Source organism: Taeniopygia guttata, chromosome 2 (genome assembly GCF_048771995.1).
Source record: "Taeniopygia guttata chromosome 2, bTaeGut7.mat, whole genome shotgun sequence".
Lineage (NCBI taxonomy): Eukaryota > Metazoa > Chordata > Aves > Passeriformes > Estrildidae > Taeniopygia > Taeniopygia guttata.
This window is the reverse complement of record NC_133026.1, coordinates 95600774-95617417: the sequence shown is the minus strand read 5'-3', so window position 1 is coordinate 95617417 and position 16644 is coordinate 95600774. Positions and strand designations below refer to the sequence as shown.

General features: G+C 34.5%; 1 long non-coding RNA gene across 2 annotated transcripts in view; it reads left to right on the top strand.

Annotated features, from left to right (window-relative positions):
* The window catches only part of LOC116807853 (uncharacterized), a 96923-nt gene extending 89890 nt beyond the window's left edge, over positions 1-7033 (top strand). For both annotated transcript variants that reach the window (XR_012054066.1, XR_012054067.1), the window contains 2 exons: positions 1734-1907; positions 4965-7033. This is a non-coding gene — a long non-coding RNA (uncharacterized lncRNA). The remainder of the gene's footprint in view (positions 1-1733; positions 1908-4964) is intronic.
* The last annotated feature ends 9611 nt before the right edge of the window (positions 7034-16644 follow it).

The window sequence follows — 16644 nt, the reverse complement described above, 5'->3', positions numbered from 1 at the left end:
TTCACTGTTCCCTTCTGTTGCTTTCCTTGCTATTGAAATCTTAAAATAATTTAGAAAAGAGGTACAACCCATCCACTCAGAAGCCAAGTAATGGCTGTAAATGACGAAGCTTTTTTTGCTGATTTATTTAAAAGTGTGGTGTTGCTGCTATGCAAGTATTCTTTTGAGAGATGACAACTTACGACATTTTGTGGTAATAAGGGTAAAGAGAAACGGTTCTTTAAACATATTGTCTGATGACAAAGCCTTTGGGTGTGTTTTTAAATGCTAGCACAGAAGATCACCAGCGTGACATAAAATTATTAGCTCTGGTCCAGCTAATTATAGCTGTTTGGAGAGACGCAGGTAATTATTGCTTTGTATATTTGTCAGAAAGCTTTAACTTTGTGTTTGTTAGCCTTTCCCCAGACTTTGTCTGAACCAGTGTTTTACCATAGTTCAGTACTATTGGTCTACTACACTCATGCAAATAATCTGTTCTATTTGCAAGCAGAATTCTTGATGAGAAGTAGTAGATGGCCTAAGAGACAAAGAGGAAATTGCCTCACTAGGATTAATGTATGAAAAGAGCAATTACAGAAGGAACATGTGTTATCTGCTGGATGGTAGATTAATAATTAAAAGGCAGATCTCAATCTGTCATTGAAGTGGAAATTTTTTCATGAGAAAATCTTCAACTGAATGTGCAGCTGAGTGAGTGTGGTCTGAATGAAAGCACCACCAAAGTGCTGCTTCTATCCACACACTTCAACAAGCCAGACTGAACTCCTTAGGAGATTGGACTAAATCTAGATAAGGAACAGAAGGCTGATTTCTGATAAGAACAGGAACCATGGAGTTGCAATGCCTGGGCTGTCCGCCAGAAATGTTTTTTATAGTTGTAGGCAGATCGTTTAATCTTGGTTAAATCACATAAGTCAATGAGGTGGAGACATACCCTTTAGTAGAGAAAGGGAAAACTACAATCTATCTGAAAGCAAATGAATCATTCCCTTCAGTACTTGTGTTGGATAATTGTGAATTAGATACTGAAGGTTTTTTGCTGTCTAATAACTCTGCTCAACATGCACATTAATAAATTAAATTACTTGGTAATTTAGATTATTACATTTATCAGTACATTAGATTAAGACAAAAGTCTTCTAGGCCTATATCCTCTAATTCATCTTACAGCAAGAAATCAATTCAGTTCTGAGTCCACTGATAGGAAGTTTCAAGAAATTATTTTGACATAGCTTCTAATACTTTAGTGGGTTACTTAAAAAACTGACAATATATTCAACTTCTGATTCTCTGCACAGGATTAGGTCCTCTTTTCTTTTCTGTTCTGCTTATGAAGGCATTTGGATTCCCTGCAGAGAAGCATTGTGACTAGCTTGCCCCCTGTAGATTGCCCACTCACTAATTAAAGACAAATATATTATGTCACTTTCCAGAAAATCGTGGTTGTATTCAGAACAAAAAAGGAGCAGTTCCTTTAGTCTTCATATAATTATTTGTCTTCAGAGGTCTCTCCTAATGGAGAGCCTTATCTGTCTTTATTTGTTATAGAAGTCCTAAGAACTGATTGACTTCCATTGTTAATAATTTGTTTTAATTTATAAATTGATAGTATATACTAATATGTGCCAATTTTATCAGTTTGTAATCTAAGAAAATTTCTGGTATAAGCCTACATTTCTTCATAAATTGATTTAATTGGCTATAACTCTGACAATTTTATCTTTCTTTAGACCCTAAAAGTAAGCCAACTGCTGGAGGAGTGCTGTGGATGCCTGATGCTCCTTCTGTTACTCTCTGCTGTGGAACTGGGAGTAGTGATGCAGAAACTGTTTTGGACTGAGCAATTTGGCCTGAGATGAAGAAGGTGACCTGTGTCGGATTCATTGGCTAGGAATAATATAAAGGTACATCCAATATGAACTGTATAAATCTGTGAAGTATTAATAATATGTATATTATTATGTGCTTAATATGCTTCATGAAATAAATATACTAATACACTACACTTTCTACAGACTCCAACCGAGAAAAGGACAGAGTTAGTATTGCAAAGCACCCAGTGCAGCATGCTTTTTCCAGAACATTTTCATCAGAAAATCCTTAGATGCAATCTATTTGCCTATATATATTAAATATACACACCTTAATACACTTATATATGACATATATAACTTGTATACATAGAGCTGAACATACACAAGAAAAAAAAAATAAAAAGAGAAAGCAGGAGTATAGTCTAATGAAAACAGAGATGTTTTGCTCAGTCCTTTACCAGTTGTATGTTATCAATTTGACAGGAAAAAAGACAGTGCTACCACTTTCTGGCACTCCCTTGTTGGGCTGCAAGGCTGATGGGAACATTCCCAGGCAATTTAACAGTTTCTTCTGAAGTTGATACACAAATGCACATGGAGCCCATAAGCAGTAACAATTCTTATGCAATGGAAACAGAGGACAGTTTTTTCCTCTGTTATATTTAGTTGCCATAACATGAAACTGAATCCATCAGTGAAGAAATGCAATACTAATCACTTACAAATATCACAGGTGTAGGGTTTTTTATCCAATTAGGCTAATAGGATATGCTAATATTTTCTGTGAATTTAGTAACAATGTCTGTTAAAATGGAGAGATAGAGTGAAAAAGTTTCTTGTTCAAAACACAGATGTATCAATTCCTACAGATAAAAAGATGGAAAACTTAATGAAAGGCAAAACTTTCTGCCTGTTAAACTAAAAGGTGGGTATTTGATATCCAGTTAATATTATATGCGAAGTCACCACGGAAGTCACCACAAGAGCTTGATTTATTTATTTATTTATTTATTTATTTATTTATTTATTTATTTATTTATTGGCATTTTGTTTTCATAAATATTTAAGCAAGCAGTTTTTTTTTCATCCAGTAGATTGTATATAAAGATTCCTTAACTGAATGTGTGGTTATAATCTCAAAATGTTAAACTAAACAAAATTTGTGCATTTAAGAGAGCAGTAGAGACAAGAGCTATGCTTTCCTACCAATGTTGTTTTCAAAGTATGTATTCAGATTTATATCAGATGAGTACTGCACACTACTTGACATACAGTGTCGTTCAATAAGAGAGATTGTTACTCCCCTTGTATTGTGAAAAAATGCCTTTTTTTTCCACATAATTATAAAATGACAATAGAAATGGGAGCTCTCAGCCAGAGACCTGTGCTAATGCTGCAAAAAATTTATGAGATTGATTTGGAAAATGGATTTATTTTCATTCTCTTTACACTAATTTTTTTTTGTTTTCTGCTGTGAATAAATGCTTTATAAAGATCTCTATACAAATCAGTGATGCAGACTAATTTGGAATCCTACTTGCAATATGAGTTGCCTTGCTTTGAAAAGGAAATTAAAAAATTAGACAAGTTTAGGGACAGGAAATAAGTACATTGATGAGCATTAAAAAACCCAGGTTTTTGTAAGAAGAGAGTTTGTAAAATTATTTGGATTATTTAATTTAAAAAGCTCAAAGGCGTAAAGACAGCAAGCCTAGCTTTTATACAAAGATAAGAACAGATAAAACTTTAAAAATAATACTAAGGATTTGTCATACAAGCTCAACATAAGAAGTTGTCCTATGACTGAAGACATTTATGATTCCTATCTAATGACAAGATTTTTTGATTAATATCAAACTATATTCAAAAATGTGCCAATTTTATTTTGGGACCAAAATTATTGCAAAGAATATACAGTTTTTATTTTTATTTAATATTGTTGGCATATGTCCGTCTCCTTCCTGCATTTGCAGGCCATTGCATAGCCATTGCATGGCTATCAAAATTTGGTTAGATTCTTCCAGATCTCAACGACCTTTCACCTTCAACAAGAGACCTGCCATCCACCTCATAAAAAAGCCGACTTTGTTTATGCTTTTGAGGCAGAGATTGCAGTGTAGGACTGATGACTGCAAGTCAAGGGAGGAAGTAACCTGCAAGAGCATCAACACAAGCAAAAAGCCAGATAATGTTTTTTTCTCTAGTATGTCTTTTTTTCCTCATCCTCCTGCTTCATCTCCTGCAGCAGGAGGAGATCAGTCCTTTTCTTTCTTACCATGGCAGCAACATTTTATTTTGATTACACTAATGGGAATATTGGAAGTGAAAGATCAATTGAGCAGGCTAGAGACATTTTCATTTTGCTGCAAGTGGCAGCAAGTGCCTTTCTGGATACTGAAGTGTCTGCTAAGGTGAAATAACCAATGAAAGACATCTTGGATTTTGTTGATTGACATGATATTTATGTGAAATATTAAGACATATGAGTGTTTCCAGTTTGTTATTATTTTACAATTTCAACATTCACTGAAATTGAACTAAGGTTGATCTGATTCTTTGAACAGGCTAAAGCACATTATATGGCTTTAATTTTTTTTCAACTCTGTATTATTCCTAAATTTAAAATTGAGTTTATATATTAGGTATATTATATATACCTATATATATTAAAATATCCTGCTAGAAATTACTTTTTTATCACAATGACAGAGTTGTTTATTCATGGGAATAAAAACTCCCATGAAAACTTCTTAATCATATAAAGACCTGATTTTCAGCTCTGAAGCTCTCTGCTTGAAAAATGTTGACTCATTTTAATATTACAAAGTGTTGTAATTGGATCAAAAAAAGGATGAGTTTTCTCTCACACTAAGGTTTTGATTTTTTTTTTTTTGTTCTTTAAGATTTAACCAGTCTCCTACAATAAGGCAGATTTTTAATTGATATTTGGGCATTGCTCCTTTCCAGTAAGATATTAACACTTGTCATATAATTAATTTTTTCATTTTGCTTTGTGAGCAGTGCTCACAGTTTGCTCTCTGTAATGAGCTGAAGGTGTGCCCATGAGAAAACTATATCCTGTTTTCTGAAGTGTTTGTGAAACGTGAGCTGCACCATGCTGAGGACATTTTCTTGTTTCTCTTGCAGCTCTTTGCCAGAATTCTACAAGGAATTTCAAAGGTCATATCTTCACACTACTGCATGTGAAAGGAACAATCTCTTTTTTTTAATATGGAGCTTCTGTCAAAAGGAAAGAGTTTGGGGAAGAGTCCTGCTGACATCAGAATTAATTATTTTCATAATAGAAGGTACTAGCAACTTAGCAAGCCAACATTCTACAGATTTAGTAAGGTCAAAAGCACAGGCCTTGTATGTGTTTTGAATCTATTCATTTTCATACTCTTTAAAATGTTCTCAGTCTTTATTTGAAAATTAGGTAGTAGAAACAACTTCTGTGTTTTACAGGTGGATTCTAAACATCAGCAGAGAAACTTGTGGTAGTGATTTGTCCCTTATCAGTGAATAAACATTTAGAAGAGTCAGAAATATTTGTAAATAGAATCATATTTATTTTTAAATTTAAAAATTTCCAATTACATTGAGGAAGATCTCTGTAATTGCATTCCAAACAATAAGCTTACATGGATTTAAATGCAGTTCTGAAGATCATGGGCTAGTACCATGATTTCACACCATAGTCATGGTGATACACAAGTAATCTTTCCATTTAATATGTACTTGTTGAATATATGCATCCTCCCTGGCTTGGTGTGCTAATTTTCTGGTAATTTTATGTCAGTGTCTCACTTTTTTTCTTCTCTGTTTTAAAAGACTATAGACCAGGCGTTTCCTGGATGAAATACTGTGCTGACTTTGGCTATTACGGAGTTAATATTTGTCACAACAGATGGCGTGGGACTGTGTTTTGGATTTTTGAAGGAAATAGTCTTGATAACCCAGAGATGTTACTGCTGAACAGAGCTTATACAGAGCCAAGGCCCACTCTGCTTTTCATTCCCTCTGCTGGCCAGGACTCTGGGGGTGCACAAAGCCGACACAGCCAGGGCACCCGACCCCAGCTGACCAGAGAGATATTCAGCATCATATATCATCGTGTTCGGTATAAAAAGGTGGGTGAAGAAGGAAGGGAAGAGCATTTGGAGTTGTGATATTTGTCTTTCCAAGCCACTGTTGTGCAGGATTGAAGCCTGTTTTCCCAGGAATAGCTGAACACACCTGTCTTCCCATGGGAAGTGGTGAATGAGTTCCTTGCTTAGCTTTGTTTGTGCACATGGCTTTTTCTTTCCCTATTAAAGTTTATCTAAACCCATGAGTTCTTTAGTTTTTACATTACTGATTCTCTGCCCCATCACACTGGATAGTTCTGGTAGGGAAATGAGCAAGCATTTGTGTGCAGCTTAGTTGTCAGCTGGGGTGACAACCGTGAAAAATTTGAAGCAAAGGTTGGTGGTTTAATAATCTAATCCAATCACCTTAAGCATGCTTTTCTCTGTCTTCATAAAATATATAACTAGGTGCCCTAAATCCAGTGGAATTAAGACAGGAATCTACAGAATGCACAAGGAAACTGTTCTAATATGTCCTTGTCTGGTACTCTGCAACATGTTGATCAAACTAATTTTTTGCTGTGTTTCTTCATGTGAAACCAAATGAAAATTTTCAGCTAAAAGCTTGCTACACAAATGCATACACACATATGCATATGTGTGATAGACATTGCACAAGTACTTATTGAAACCTCTGTCAAGAACTTTCAGAACACTTATAACATCATTGATTATTTTACTTTTGTGGTAAGAGAGCATATGCTGCTATAACCACTTTCACTGTTTTCTGCCTGGTAAAAAACCTCTAGAAACTAATAGGGGCATCTGGATATTCACAAGAAGAGTATCTATAACATGGCAGAAGTCCAATGCTATTTTACAATGAAAGGTCAAGTTGAGTCATCATTAACCTGTTGCATAAGAGCTCTCAACTTGTTCAGGAAAGCACTTATTATACTTCCATGAGCTGTAATTTTATGACATATTTGTTGAAATCCATTTGCTTGCAAAACAAGAAGTACCAAATAAACTCTACTGCTGTTAAAATTTGTATATTTCAAGGGTTTATTCTGACTGGAATGAAAATAATATGTCAAAATATTCCAACATTAGTAGTATTATTATCACTACATGACTGAAAAATGGCTGGTTTTTTATTCCAAGTGTGGGGTTTTTTTTGTTTTTTTTTTTTTTTTTTTGCAAGGAACAAAGAGATTATGCAGGAGGTATTTTTATTTTTTACTAATTGATAGTATAACTGATATAAAATTTAAAGAGCTTTATTTGATTCTTAATTCAATACACAATTTGAATAACACAACCCCCACTCAAGTATCAAACAGCTACTGAAGAAACTTAAAATGAGCACCTGAAAAAGAAACTTATCGTTTGCCTAGGTTGTTTCTGTGTGGTTTGGTCATAATCAGCGTCATAAACATTGAAACTACTTCCCATAACTACAGGATGGCAAATTCCCTTACAGCCTACATCTTTTCCTCTTTGTAACTTTTGCTCCCACATCCTTACTTGGCATCTGCAACAGCATGTACAAAGAGTATTGATTACAGGCTTTTACAGTTCTAAGCAACCACTAGAAGGAACTACATATTGTGCAGAGTGAGAAGAAATTCACTCTAAATACGTAAGCCCAGACAGCCCGAAAGGTAAATTGGCTTTCTGAGGAAATTATGCCTAAAGGTTTTAGCCATTCTGCTTGCTCTCACCCCATGAAAATGGGACTAATGCAAGTGCTTATGCAGCTAGGGGGTAAACAGTATCAGGGAACTGATCCAGCTGAAAGTACTTTTCTGGTTAACTCTTTGACTGGACTGATTTCTCTGATCTGATAATCTGTTTGCACTGCTACATCATGCTTGGGCCAATTGGCAATGAGATGGCAGAAGCAAGTGGCCAGGGTATTTTGGGATCAGGTGGCAATTAAAGGAACTAGATTAAAACCTGGAAATACTGACTGACTCACTATGATCTTGTTTATCAGCAAAATTTTAGCATTCATTATCTTTTGTTTATGCAGGGTAGTTACCTCACTGCTTATTTCCAGATACCTGGTAAACTTTAAAAGGCATGAAAGGCTTCATGCTTTTGGGGTTTTTTTGCTTATTAACTTGCCATTAGATTTTTCCTGAAGTAGCAGGGAGTTGAGATGTGGGAATTGGATAAAGGTAAATTTTATTAGGGTAAGATGAAGGGGGAGTCTGCATCAGAAAAATCTTTGATAACCAAAGGACGCTTCTATGTGGAACTAACTAGTCTTAAAGCTGTCTGTGCTTTAATCACAGTCAATGTGATTTATCAGCTCCTTGGCTCTGCCTCTGAGTCTTTCTGTGCCTCTTTTTCCTCACTTTTCTCCCTTTTCTCTCCTACTCTTGGGTTAGGGGTTTAAAAACTCTTCTTGTGGTCTTGTTGGGCCCTTAAAGACATGAATTAAGAAGTTTGTTTCTGTAAAATTCATGTGTGCTTCCATGGGTGTCCAGATGTGCTACAGATAAGTTAGCGAGATAAGAGAATATTTATCTAATACTAAAGAAAAATGGGAAAGGATTCCTTCTTTCTGGGACCAGTAAACTGTTAGAGCAGTCCCAATATCTGGGAAGATATTAATTTTGGTGGAATTTTCTATTGCATGAATAAGATTAAAATGCTTCATTTTTTTTGTTGATGCTAATATTCACATCTAATTGACCTACATATCTGAGGATGATTGCTCCAGCTTCTATATCATCACCACAAGTGTATTTTCTGAATGCATTGCTGTGCTTGAAGCAGATATATTTTTCTGCTGACATCAATAGATTAGACAAATGTAGAAAGTGTGGTTTGTCAAAGAAAATCAACCCTCCTTATCACCACCAGCTCTTACTATATTTTCCTTGAGAAATGTCAGTATTTGCTATTTTCTAACTGTGAAAAATTCCAGACACTGAGATTTTTCTACGTGTCAAGTATTTTCTTAGTTTATTAGTTATCAAGTGTTTATGATAAATGCTCTTTTTATTCTCTCTCCCCTATGTGGAGAAGAAAGTGAAGTGACTTCACAAAGGAAGTCATTGGATGTCTGGATTCTCTTAATACCACCAAAACCATTTATCTGAGATGAAAAGGAATAGTAATTTCTGTCTAATTCATATGAATTATTTAGATATCCGCATTCAGATGGAATGAAGTGGTTCATGGTGTCTCTGAAGTGCAATGTTTCTGAGAGCTGGTCATGGTTCATTCAACCCCAACTGGCAGCTCAGCCCCACACAGCCACTTACTCACTCATCCCTCATGGGATGGGAGACAGAACTGGAAGTGCAAAAGAGAAGAACCTCTGGGCTGAAATGAAGACAGTTTAACAGGTAAAGCAAAAGTCATGTAGGCAAGCAAAGAATTAAGTCACCACTTCCCATGGGCAAGCAGGTGTGTTTAACCATTCCCAGGAAAGCAGATCTCCACCATACTTAATGGTCACTTGGGAAGACAAATATGATCACTCTGAACAGCCCCTTCCTCCTCCTTTTCCCAGGATGATACTACATGGTATGGAATGTTGCTTTGGTTGATTGCAGTCTTCTGTCCCAGCTGTGACCCCTCTCAGGTCCTTGTGCACCTCCAGCCTCTGTGCTGGTGGGACAATATGAGAAGCAAAAAGGCCTTGTCTACATGTGAGAGCTGCTCAGTAACCACAGAAACATCCCTGTGCTATCAGACTGCTCCCAACACAGATCCAAAACACAGTCCCACTCCAGCCACAGTGAAGAAAATTACCTGTACCCAAGTGCAATCTGGAAATGAATTCTTGTGTCACCAGGTAGAATATAAGAGAGATAAAATAATTTTTCTTGAATCTTGCATTTTAATTAATGGCTACATGTGAGTAGTCAGGATGAGATTAATAAAAAAGATTTTATAGGCAAACAAATAAAAGGCATCAATCATTTTTAAGCAAGACAAATCAATTTTATCTTGTAACAAACTCCAATAATTTTTTTTAATTGATGCTGATACTAATGGACACAATGTTAATTTTGTCCCCCTTTTTAAAATATTTTTTCTCAGACTTTTTATCTCATTTGGAATAGATAGACTTTTCTTTGAGTCAATGCATTGGGAAGTTAGTTGCCTAAAGAGGGTTTACACTGTGTTCATCTGAGCTCAAATGTTTTCCTGGACATCTAATCTATTTTGAATTTAGGAGTTCCTGCTCTTACATTCCACACTCCAAAATCAATAATTTTATTTTTAATGTTTGATCCATGTCTATGAAGAGACCCTTGCTGTTCTAAGATAAACAGAGGACAGCTGTATCAGAGGAACTCAATTTGTACAGAACAATCAATAGTCAGAAATATACCCATAGACAGTCTTACGAATAATTTCTCCTCCAATACCAACTGCAAGAAATATGTTCTTCTTCATGATTAACCAGAGAACTTTATGAGCAGTTTATCTACATAAAACTCATTGAAGTAAATTATTTGATGCATATCATTTTTAAATGAGCATGTGGATAATAATGTAAATTATAATAAAATATTTTTGTGAAATAAAATAGATTGTGGAATGTGGGAAATGGACTAAAACATGTCATTTTATATGACCATATTAAAAATTTCTTAACTTTGTATAGAAGCGTGCATTTCCCTCATGGAAAAATACTATATTGATTGTAATTCTGACACTAATAATTCTCAGTGTAAGAAAAATAAAATAGAATCAGCTTGCTAAAAAGTGCTCATTTGATTACAATATTGAATGTAAAATATTATTTATTTCATGAGTACTTAGCATCCTCACAGCTAAAAAATACATCAAGATATATTTATTGCCCAATTAGCTAATTAAGAGTTTTCCAGGGCAGAAACTTATGGAAATTTATCCAGAGGCTGTTTATACTGATTGTCTTGATCTTAGGATCCAGTCCCACATTAAAAATAAATAAACAAACAAGTAAGTCAGAATTTATTAATGTTCTCTCTTTCTCAGCTTTAATTCAGTGTTCAAATGATTTCAAAAATCTGATTTTCATTTCCTATATTATATGAATGAATAGACACAAGTATTTCACCTGAGTTGGAAATTGGGGACCTTATAGGGAGATAGAAGTTAAAAACCAATGCAGTGCTGTGCAACATCATTATTTCGATTGTATCCATGGGAATTAGAACTTCTTTGCAAGTCTCAGCTCACAAAAGGAGTCTTAAAACTAATACTTTATCTAATCCCAAGAATGGAAATATTTTTTTAGCTTCAAATATTTCAAAATTATCTAAATTTATCATATTTTGGTGCTCTTGATAGCTTTTTCAGTGAGATTTTATTTGAGAAAATTCTATGGTGGATTGGTGTTAAGACACAAAATAAGAAGCTGTTTTGTTAAAGGTTAATGACATTATAAACTGTTAATCCTTGAAAAATCATCAAAAGATAAATATTCTTTTAAACAACAGCTACATGGATTTGGTTATTATCTGTTGGAGATACTTCTGAACTGATAATGAAGGGCACTAGGAATTACTTTTTAGTACCTGATATTTATTTTGCAACCAGGAAAAACAAAGATATAGACAAATGAGCACTGGTTTTCTTGAGAAATCTATGGCTATGATTCAGCTTTGGATGACATTATTCTGTTCTGATGAAGAAAAAAAGGGTGCATATTTGATCACTCATTCTCAAGAAAAATGCAATAAAAGGACCGGGTTTTTTTTTATGTTTGGAAACTGGAGTGGATGTTTTCCATTACCAGTAAAGAAAACTTGCAATTAGAAAAATAAGCTGTCTTTTTCTCTATGTCAATGTTAGAAAACACCAAAGCAAGGAAAAATGACACTCTTTGATGCAATAATATTTCTGGGAGGGGTAGCTAACATGTATTCAAAAGGAAAAATGAATACTGAAGATGCTTCGTTATTTGGCAGACTTTCTCATTTCTACATTTTATGCTATTCATCACCAGCCCCCTCAATTCTGTTTTGTCTGTCACTGTTAAAAGCATATGCACAAATAAACAAGCAAACATGAAAGACTCTGAAAGACTCACTTTGCCTGCTGTTTGGTGGAAATCATCATGATACACCAAGCAGGCACAGGTATGTTAGGAGATGGAGAGCAGTTATAGCCTTGTGAAGATGTTAAGTACCAGAAGTCAAACATTTTTTTTTACTCTATATGGGTAGATAAGTAGAAAATCACAATTTACAGGTGATAACATGGAGAGAATATGTATAACTTCTCTGTTTCACATCATAGGCAATGTCCCCCCCTATAATGTAACAGATGTATTTCCCACTTCTTGACTATGAACAACCTAATAATTTAAACTTCAGTAATAATTTTAATTTCTTTTATGGTAATATTTAATATTATGATCAGCTTTTTAGCAGAGCTCAAATCCCTTTTAGTACTTACTTTCTTTCCATTATCCTTATTTTATTATAGTTTCTTTTACTTAAGAAACTATTATTATAGTTTCTTTTCCTTAAGTTTCAAAAAGTTTTTATACAAGTTGAATATATATTCTTTAGTGCAGCATTCATAATATTTCTTCGAATCTTATGAGCACTTATGTTTTTTGTTATAGGAAAAAAACATAGTAATGTAGTAAAAGTAAATAAATTGCGACGTGAAAAATGAGGAGTCACTGTCACCGGAGAGAGTAGTTTGCAATGAATAATTCATTCAGTGATTTTTTTTTTGAGATATTTCTGAAAAAAGATACATTGCAGTTTCTCAAATTAATTATTTGAAGCTCTTTGCTGAAAAATCCCTATGAAGAAATATAACTTATTCATAATCTCATTGTTGTAAATATTTAGTAGTCAAAATTTGAATTTCAAGTTTTTTTTGTTATCCTATTGCACTGCCTGCTGAAATCAAGAGAAACCATTTTAATGGCATTTGTAGGCATTGGAGTGTGGAGTGGTTGTATGTTTTATCCCTTTTTTAAGATAAAGTGAGATTTCAGGGTCAAGTTTCTGCTATATGTGCCTTATATGTCAGCCTCTAAATATATTTACACAAATTTCTGGCATGTTCGCTTTACCAGGGGAAATATTGCTGTCAATGCTGTTAGTTAATCTTAATTCCATGCCCTAGGCTGCTACTGAAGTTTGAGGATGTAATGAGCTACGTTCACTTTAAATTAATATTCTTAAACATAAATTTTGGGTTTTATCTGTGTGGGGTTTTTACTCACCCAGACATACTTATAAAGATCAGCATTTCACTTGTGTTATGAAGACACTACTGAGAAAATTATTGGAATCTGTTTGCCATCATTGTGTGAAGCCTCTGCTGCTATTGCACTTCATTACCACCTAGGGATGTTGCTGTATTTAATGGGATAAATTGACAAAAATGTTAATAAACCTCTGCAGAGAAATTCATCCATCAGCTGAATTTGCCTTTCTAAAATGCCCTTTGTGAAATTACCTGGGGACATGCAACACAATTAATATAAAACAGAGACACCAATAAAATTTTAAAAGGCTTCATTCTACAGAATTTTTTTTTTAAATGAAGTCTTAAACATGTTGTCTGTTTCAAAGTTCATAAAGATATTGGACTACAGGGCCAAAGTCTGAAAAGGCACAGCCTTCTGCACACGTTTATGAGTATTTATAAACTGCATTTTTATGAATTAATAAAACATGAAAATTAAAATCCCTAAATTTTAATTAAAATCCCTTTGAATTAAGTGGTCAAAAGCTTTAATTGGAAGAAATGTATGTTAATTGCAATTTAAACAGAGTTGCAGAACAGTTTGAGGCACAATATATGTCTTTTCAGTTGAATGGCTCACCAACAAGAGTTAGCTTGGAAACCAAGAACAGAAAATTGTAGCATACCAGTTAAGGCAGGGAAAATAGACACCCCCTGAGCACTATGAGCTAATATCTGTGTAGCTGCCCTCAGGAGCCCAGATCTCAAGTGCTCCATTTCAGAGGTGGTAACAAGGCACCTTGATTACATGACTGCTGTGAACTTCTAAATAAATCTCAGAACTGCTCCAGCTTCAAGGTTACAGAGTTACCTGGAGGACAGAGAAAACTTCCGCTGATATGAGAGGCAAAAATATCTGACCATCATTTCTTTGCTATGTCTTTAGTGAATTTCTGGGGTAAAGGCCAGGTCACCTAGCTGCAACATAAATTAAAAACTCTTACTGATTTTGAGCCTAAAACACCTAAGAAAAAGGCAGTTTATTATCTAGCATCTTGTAGAAAAGGATTGTTAGGATGGTGCTATAAGTAAATTTTCAGTTTCACCACCAGTGCTGTGAAAAATAACATTTCCTTCTGAGGTCCCAGAGCAACACACAAAGAGAAGTGCTGAACCCAGCTTTTATATGAAGACAGACTGAGATTGCTTCCCCCAAACTGCTGCAGTTTGGTTTCATCTGAAAATATAATCTCATGTATTGGAAAATTTTTGTGTATATATAGGGCTTTTGATTTTATAAAATTCCCCCTGTGATGACTGAAATTAATAAAGGACTTTTATAAAGGGAAAAATAGGACTATTCTAAATGGCATTAAATCTGAACAATGGCTAAAGGATAGAGTTATTTTCACATTTATAAGCAAATGAGAAAATTAAGATTTAAAAACAAAGCACTATGTTAGACGTGAAACATGCATGCAGAATTGGATCTAATAAAGGATGTAAATCCAAGGAGTGTAATATTCACAACCACTGAACTGTCAGGGACTGATGTGATCCACCTGCTCTCCTGTCAATGCATGAGAACACAAACAGAAACACCTTAAATGTGCTGTAATTAAACATGAAAGTGTTATTCCCCAGCCATTCTGTCAAAACTGTTTGAAAGGCATAACTAGTGGCAAGGAATGCTTTTATATTACCTGGGGAAAAGAGAGGAAGAAGCTCATGATGATTTTATTTTACCCCATTGTTTTCTTTCTAAGCAAATGGCAAGGTTTTGAGGAATTTTTTCAGTAGATGGCTTTGAACACAGAGGTTTGGCTTGGTAATTCCAGTCCTTCCCTCTTCTGAAAAGATTTCTGCTGTGTTTCTGTGACAGGGAAATGAAGGCCAGGAGCTGATGCAAGCTCTGCCAGCTGGCTGAAGGTACTGTCACCACATGGAGAAGATTTTTGGGCAGGCAGCTACAGCCCATTTTATGGCACAGTCACAGCCCTCCTCAACTTCCAAGTGCAGTGAACAGTTAGCAGACAGACATATTTCAAATTCTGTATTTTTAAATGGATTTTTAAAAGGGGTATTAACAAAATTTATAAAAATATTTAGATAGGAGAAAACTGACGCAGCACAACATATTTCTGTATTACTCATTTTCTCTCTTTGTTCTTATATCTTACAGGAGAAAACTTTTAGACTGAAGTCTTATGTAAGTGTCCCCCAGGCTCAGACTAGTGAGTTATTTCTATTTCTAATCTGACAGAACAACAAATACCTCTGCAGCATTCTGTAATGCTCCTGTGCTTTTTGTAGCATCTCTGTCATTGTCAGTCTCAAGGAAGAACATAAGGTCCTTTTTATCTGTTCCTTTCATTCTTTCTTGTCTGTTACATCTCCCATACCTTACCCATTTTTTGCTTCTGATGGGGTTTTTTTCCCTCTTTTGCAGGAACATCTGGAATGTGTTTGCTCTCTGCATTCCACCTTGCACTAGATGGGAAAAAAAAAATTCTGATGGCCAAATTCAAGTCAGTATAATTTCTACCAGGCATTTTCCTAACAGGTATTTTTTTTTTTTTCCATACATATAAATATTTTACCTGATATTTGAAGTAGGAAGCTTCATGTGACCATAAGGCTGAGACTTCCAGAGGCAGCTGTTCAGTCAGTTTTAGTGGGCTGTGAAGTCATTGCAGCACTTCCAGCATATAGAGTCAGTCTGGAGGGGAAAAAAACTGCCTCTGTGCTGTCTTTCTTGCCCAACCCCTGTTTAGTATATTCCCTTCAGTATTTGGATATATGAAGATTTTTAAAATTTAAATTCATCCTATCTTCTTTAGAAATATTATAAACATGCAGTTTATCATTGGTCTCTCTGTGGGTGGAAGTTTGTTCTTCTTAGCACTGTTTAAAAGCAAATGCTGCAGCATATGCTGTAAATTTACCAAATTATGAGAATATGGAACAAATTGAGAAAATGGTATGTAATGGCATATAATGGTATATAATGTTAGCTACTTCCAATGGATTTTAAATTTGTACTAGTTAAGTATCAAAACATATGATCTTCAGGGACCTGTGGGATCCAGACAGTGTTTAATGATCACTTGATATAACAGATATTAAATATTGTTATTTATTTCCAATTATACAAGAAAAAGGATATCGTATGTAAAATATGAAAAAATAAAATGCTCACAGTGTAAAAGAGTATGAAGGTAAAAAATGTCATTTTTTTTTCTTTTTTAAAATAATCTCTTTCAAAAAGCTATGGGTTTGTTTGTTTTTTTCAGAAAATATATTTATTTTCTCATGGTAGATATTTACTTTCAATGTATCTCAGTATTTCAATGTATTTTTCAGATAGCTGGAAAGCTGAGTTCCTAAATCTTTGGGCAAATGAATAGCTTTCTTAGTGTGAGGGGTTTCATCAAAATTGCCATCTATTATTTTTAGTCAACAAGTTTATTAATGCAGACAAAAACTAATCTAATACATAAATCAACACTTACAGGCTTGAACACCACATTTTAAAAATTATTAATAGCAAAGAGTACAAATTAAATACATCTTTATAAAATAATAACCTCTGA